The following is a 6,190-nucleotide window of genomic DNA, read 5'->3' as shown; positions in this document are numbered from 1 at the left end:
GATTCGTTTCTGGAAGACTTGGTAACCTTTCCTGCAAGCAATTTGCAATGTTGTCAATGGGCTAGTTATAAGGCTTATATTTATCAATGTGGGGCAAAACAACAAAAATCGCTCACGAACATTATGCACAAACAATACAAATACTAATGCTTGCACTTGAAATGCAAATAAACATATTTCGTGTGACATACGTATCAGTCTGGTATCAGCTGTGTCAAAGCAGCACTCACGCAGCAAGTAGACAATTTCCATGGACATAGGAAACAAGGGACTAGACATGCCATTGCGGGGGTGATGCAATGAGGGGGGAGGTCCGCCACCTTTTGATGTCCCGCGACTTACATGGCAGCGCCCACATGTTTATATTTTTATGCACAGTTTGTCGGCAAAAATGCTCGTGCGCAAAATTAAATGGCACATCGTAAGATGGCGGCCCTCCCCACTCATGGAATTCTCCCCCCTCCCGTAGATTCAACCCAGCTCACCCAAGTTAGGATGGCAGCCTACTCCTGTGTTTCCTATGTCCATGACAACTTCGAACTTGTAGGGGTCTGAGGGTAAAACACATTGCATGATTACCGTCAGCGAAAGTTAAAAGTCAAACTTCTGCTGTAAAACCTAAATGTGTCCGTCGATAATCATTATTTGCATGAATAAACTTTTTGCTTCCTCCTACTCTTTGCAAGGCCACAAACGATCCTTTAATATTTATTAACATTTCCCGAAAAAAATTTCCGCATTATTTAAACTTTTATTTTTCAATATGGGTGAAAAAATATTGATCTTAGGGCTGACTTGATCTGCTGTTATACTCATCACATGGCCTTAAGGGCTGTGGAGCTAAACCCTAACCTTGCAATCTATTTATTTCGTTTTACTCCATAAATACTAGAATGATATCCACTTTGGATCATTTCAGCCTATTCCTGTTCTAAAGAAAATCGGTATTCGGGGAGAAAAATTTAGTTAGTTTTAATACTTTTTCTGCAAAACGTTTTTATTTTTTGTTTATTTTAACCGAAGCATTGGAAAAAATCACTTAGCACAGAAAGTATTAAAATTAACCATTTTTTTAATCCGAATACAGATTTCATTCTAAACAGGATTAAAATGAGGTAATTCAATTTAGAGATTGTACGCCCTTAAAGAATATATAAATGCAAATATTTATAGCGTACTCTGTTCCAATTCTACAATTGCGAGCAACATTTGCATTTTGCTATTCTTTCAAGTAAAATGGGTCCATTAAGCTAGCACCTCCACAATCAACATTCCTAAATTTATTTATATCAAAATGTTGGGCTTTTTTGGGCTGTATTGCCAATCTTATCTCAAGCCAGCGCCTCCACTATATAAAAATGAAAAAAAAATTAAAATGAAACAGGACAGAATTTTAGGCTTTTTTGGGTTCTTGAATGCGCTACCAACGAATTTTCAAAAACCACCCCTACTCACAATAAAACTACCTCCTATATAAAAACTTAAAATCGGACTTTTCAGCAAATTTTTGGCTCTCAAATAAACGAAAAAAAATTTTCCTAAAACCACTCCTATGTACAAAAGACCACCCACTTGCCAAAAATAAAATCTGCAAAAAAAGTGCATAAGAATTTGGGCTTACTTTGGTCTCTCGAATTCACCACACAAAATTTTAAAAAACCACCCCCTTGCTAAAAACTCAAAACATGGAAAAAAATAGAAAGTAGTGTTGGGCTTTTCTTAGGTTCACGAAGGCTTTCAATTGTTTTGCAAGAACAACCCCTGCATCTAAAAAATCAAACACCTATCTATAGATTCGATTTGGAATTTTCAAGGAGTCACAAAATCAGAAATTCCATTCACCCTATACAATTCCGAGTAAAGATAATTTTCCGGCAAAGTCGTACTGACGGTGTACCGAGGGGTTGGATTTTTGGCGTAAAGGGTTAGAGATAGAAAATCGATCTTTGTATTTTTGAGAAGCCCAACCATAGTCAAAAGAGTATCGGATTTTTGAACTTTTAAAGAATGTCAACTCCAATTTTTGGGGCCCTATCCTGAACGTTATCAAACAACCCTTTTATACCAGGTGGGTATGAGTTTGCCAAAAAAAAATATTTTTAGAATTTTACAGTGTAAATAGAGTCCCTGATTTTTGAGCTCAAAAAATACTAACTTCGATTTTGGGGACTAAACATTAACGCCAAAAACCAACCATCGGTACACCGTCAGTACGAATTTGTGGGTAAATTATCTTTATTCGGAATTGTATAGGGTTAATAGATTCTCTGATTTTAGGGCTTCTTGAAAACTCAAATTCCAATTCATAGATAGTTGTTTGATTTTTTAGATGTAGGTGTTGTTTTTGCAAAAAAAATTACAAGCATTCGAGAGCCTGATAGAAGCCTAACACTACTTTGTATTTTGTTTTTTCTTGGTTTGAGTATTTACTAAGTGGTGGTTGTTTATACATAGGGGTGTTTTTTTAAAACAATTTTTGTAGTGCATTCGAAAGCCCGAAATTCGGAAGCATTTTTTTCAGATTTTAATTTTGGCAAGGGGGTGATTGTTTTGCACATAGGAGTACTTGTTAGTATTTTTTTCGTGCATTCACGAACCCGATATAAGCCAATAATTCTGGTGTGCTTTGCTTTTTCCGAATTTAAGTTTTTACATAGTTATGTTGTTAATAGGGGCAGTTTTTAGCAATTGGTTTTTGGCGCATTCAAGAGCCGAAAAAAGGCCCAAAATTCTGTCGTGTTTAATTAAAAAATTTTAAAAATTGTTTACAGGGTGTACCAGACTTAATTGACAGGACTTATAGAGCTATATAAAATTAAACAAAATTAATATAAAATTCCCTTTTCAAAAATGAGTTCAAGTTTTAGTTTTTAAGTCATAAAATATTCAAGCTGGGTCAATCAAGAATTCGGTATAAAGAGCCGTCTCTCTGTGAGCGGGAGTCCAACGCAGTGTTCTTGAAGTAAGCGCTGAGTAGGCGTTGCGATATTAATTATACCGCATTCCTGATTGGTCCAGCTTAAATATTTTATAACTCAAAAACTAAAACTTCAACTGATTTTTGGAAAAGGAATTTTCGATTTATTATTTTTATTTTTATGCAGCTATATAAGTCCGGACACTTGAGCCTGGGACATCCTGTTTAAGTGAGCCCGCACCTCCACTGGAAACTTGTATTTACAAAAAAGTATTGGAGCGCAAAAATCGGCACTACGACCCAAGAAAAGCTAAAAAAAAGTCCAAACATTTGATACAAAGAAATTTGGGAATTTCGATTGTGGACGTGCTAGCATTTGACTTTTCATTATTTATTTTACTTTAAGCGAGCAATTAGAACAATTTTAACCCAAAGGTTGCAAAGCCTGAAAGCAGGAAAACTGCTCAGTCCCTTAACGCAGCCACTCAAAATCCAAGCACAAGTTCACGAAGCTGAAAATGCGGTGAAAGTTATGAAGAAAATTTAAGATATTCAGGGTGGATTCAATTTAGAATGAGACAGAAACTAAAAAGTTATAGATTGTAAATAATTAATTTCTAACCTCTTTAGACTTTCAACAGAAAAGATGGAACTTCAGTTGCACCAAAAATAGCTATACCGATGGAAGCCGTACATCAGAATTGATTGCAATTAAATACTTATGCAATCGAATTAAACGAAGAACATTCCGACGGGGAAGTGGAAATCAAGAAATTATTAAAGAGTGCAGTGGGTAGCAACGAAGGCACTAACCCTGTGGTTATGAAGAAAGTGAGTTTTTGAATTTTGCAAAGTACCCTCTAAATTGTTTCATTTTTATGAAAAAATACAGTCATCAATTTTTTTAAATTCAGAAGAAAATTGTTTAGAGGTTCCGCGAGGCCGTTCTAAGTCTGTAAAACAATGTTCTCAGTTTTCAGTTTAAAAAAAATACTAATTCGAGGCTAAAAACTTATTTTGCACCTAGACAGTATTAACTATTTATTGCGGAATAAGCCCTAAAATTTACAAAACAAAAAATTTTTTTTAAAGATATTGTCGGTCTCAGAATACGAAAATTTGTAATTTCATTACAAATATTGGTCTGAAATGACCCTTAAACATTTTTTTTTGAAATAATCACAAGACATTCCACTATTGCACCACAAACATCGCTGCTTAACAAAGTCTTAAATCAAGAATTATTAAAATTAAACACCGATGAAATTGAATCGGACAAAGAAAATTCCGACGGCGAAGTTGAAATATACGAATTAAAAAAGAAAATTCGAAGGCTAGAAAATGAATCACTGTCTAAAGATGCAAAGATTTCCGAAACGATGGTTATGAATTTAAATCTACAACTTAAACTAAATTCATACGAACAGAGTGGTAATGGTTCGGAACCCGTTTATCAGAGCACAGGAAATGCTACTCCCGTGGGTGCTGAAATAGTTGGAAAAGTAAGCGAATCTAACGTCTCACTTTTTGAGACTTAACATTTTCTGATTCATTTTTTGTATTTTTTCAGATCCATCTTGGACGAAACGTGTACATATCGAAAATAAGTACACCAAAGTACTCTTCGGTGCTTCAATTCCAGCTTTATATTTTAAGATGTTGGCTCTTCAGTTTTTTGGGCGGGATGTATTAATGGCCAGTTCAATAAGTGGAAAAGTGTCCAATAGGACGAGGAAGATAAATAATAAGGATAGACCTGCACTGAACCCTTGCGTCTTACTTGCCTTTGAAGGTATAAACGAAACAATTTAATATTAAATGTACTCCGAATTTCACTTTTGAACTAATTTTTGTCTTAAATATTACATTTTTTAAGATATATTTGCAATTTGGGCAAAACCTGCAAAACCACCGCTAATTGAGGTACAAATCCAGAATTTTATATGCCAAGCACCAAGGCTTATTGGACACTATATTACCTAATTAAGACGCCGACACCTTAGAAAAGACCCGAGTAAGAAAGTATACATCTCTCTCTCTCTCTCTCTCTCTCTCTCTCGCAATGATTCAACAATACATTCTTTTTTTTTATAACTCAACAAAATAATCCTATTAAAAATGTTTGTCCATTCCCAGAGCTCTCTCCCAGTCTGATGAGGAAACAAATCTGGGGGATAAAAGTTATCCTCAAAATAAAACGAACGGCGAAACTATGGAGGATCCGGCTCAACCTATCGACGATCCGTCTGGTCGTATCGAAGATTCTACTGATCCAGTCGAGGACCCAACTTATCCCGAGGTAAGAGAAATTAGTTACTTTTTAAATAACCAATAAAAAAACTTCACAAATGATAATTTTGCAATAAAGACTAGAATATGTTTTCATCAGTTTGCAGGGAACTTTGATATTGTGCTTTTCAAAGGTATGGAGGAAGAAATTTTGGAAGATGATCACATTGATCCACTTCAACATGAAGGCGAAGGCGAAGGTTCCAGCATTCACTAATATATTTCTAACAAAATTTTGCACGTCTAAAAAGTTGCATCAAAAATATTTCTTACTCTTTTGCCATATCTTACATAGTTCACAAAAAAAATTGAAAAATTATATTTTGAGAGGAACAAAATGATCCTGGACTAAAACCGGTTTAGCTCACATAGAGCTGATAGGATGGCTTTCTTCTATTAGCAGAAACCTTCCAAATACATAGGGAAGAATAAAAAAGTGTCGTTTTCCAGAAAATATTTTTTTCATGTTTTTAAAATTAGGAGAAAAAAATAAAAAAGATTTTGTGTAAAACCCTCTTTTTTATTAAGGAAAGATTATGCCATTTCAAGTGTAGAACCTATCTGATTTGAAAAGGGTTTATTCATTACAATTTATGTTTAAAATCAGCGTTTATTTTCCGTGAGTAAATATGACCAAAACTACTTAAGAAAGCACTTTTTTTATTAAGGGATACGTATAAAAATATACTGATTAGTACCGAAGACAGATCTCATTTTCTCATTATTCAGGAGAAAATATATAGTACAAAGAGTACAAATGTACAAAAAAGATTATGATTTCAGTATTCTTTGATGATATTAGATTTTAGAGTGGTGTCATATACAACGAAAAATAAGATGAGAGTTTGCTTTTAGAGTTTGTTTTAGTATTAACTTACAGCGATTAATGTTATAAAAAACAATCGAAACAGAATGAAAGATTGTAATTTTATATTCTATTATCGTTTTGTTTTCGATATTTTCACGGTTTAATTTTAATAGTGA

The 6,190-nt window shown here is 34.1% G+C and overlaps 1 long non-coding RNA gene across 1 annotated transcript; it reads left to right on the top strand.

The window, feature by feature from the left end:
- The first annotated feature begins 3,355 nt into the window (after nucleotides 1-3,355).
- LOC117171854 lies at nucleotides 3,356-5,675 on the top strand. Its single transcript, XR_004466933.1, has 6 exons — nucleotides 3,356-3,748; nucleotides 4,010-4,419; nucleotides 4,488-4,709; nucleotides 4,794-4,931; nucleotides 5,054-5,216; nucleotides 5,307-5,675. It is a non-coding gene; the product is annotated as an uncharacterized LOC117171854 (long non-coding RNA).
- The last annotated feature ends 515 nt before the right edge of the window (nucleotides 5,676-6,190 follow it).

Source organism: Belonocnema kinseyi, chromosome 1, assembly GCF_010883055.1.
Source record: "Belonocnema kinseyi isolate 2016_QV_RU_SX_M_011 chromosome 1, B_treatae_v1, whole genome shotgun sequence".
In the NCBI taxonomy this organism is placed as follows: Eukaryota; Metazoa; Arthropoda; class Insecta; order Hymenoptera; family Cynipidae; genus Belonocnema; species Belonocnema kinseyi.
The sequence above is the reverse complement of the archived record's forward strand: the minus strand, read 5'-3'. Positions and strand labels throughout refer to the sequence as shown.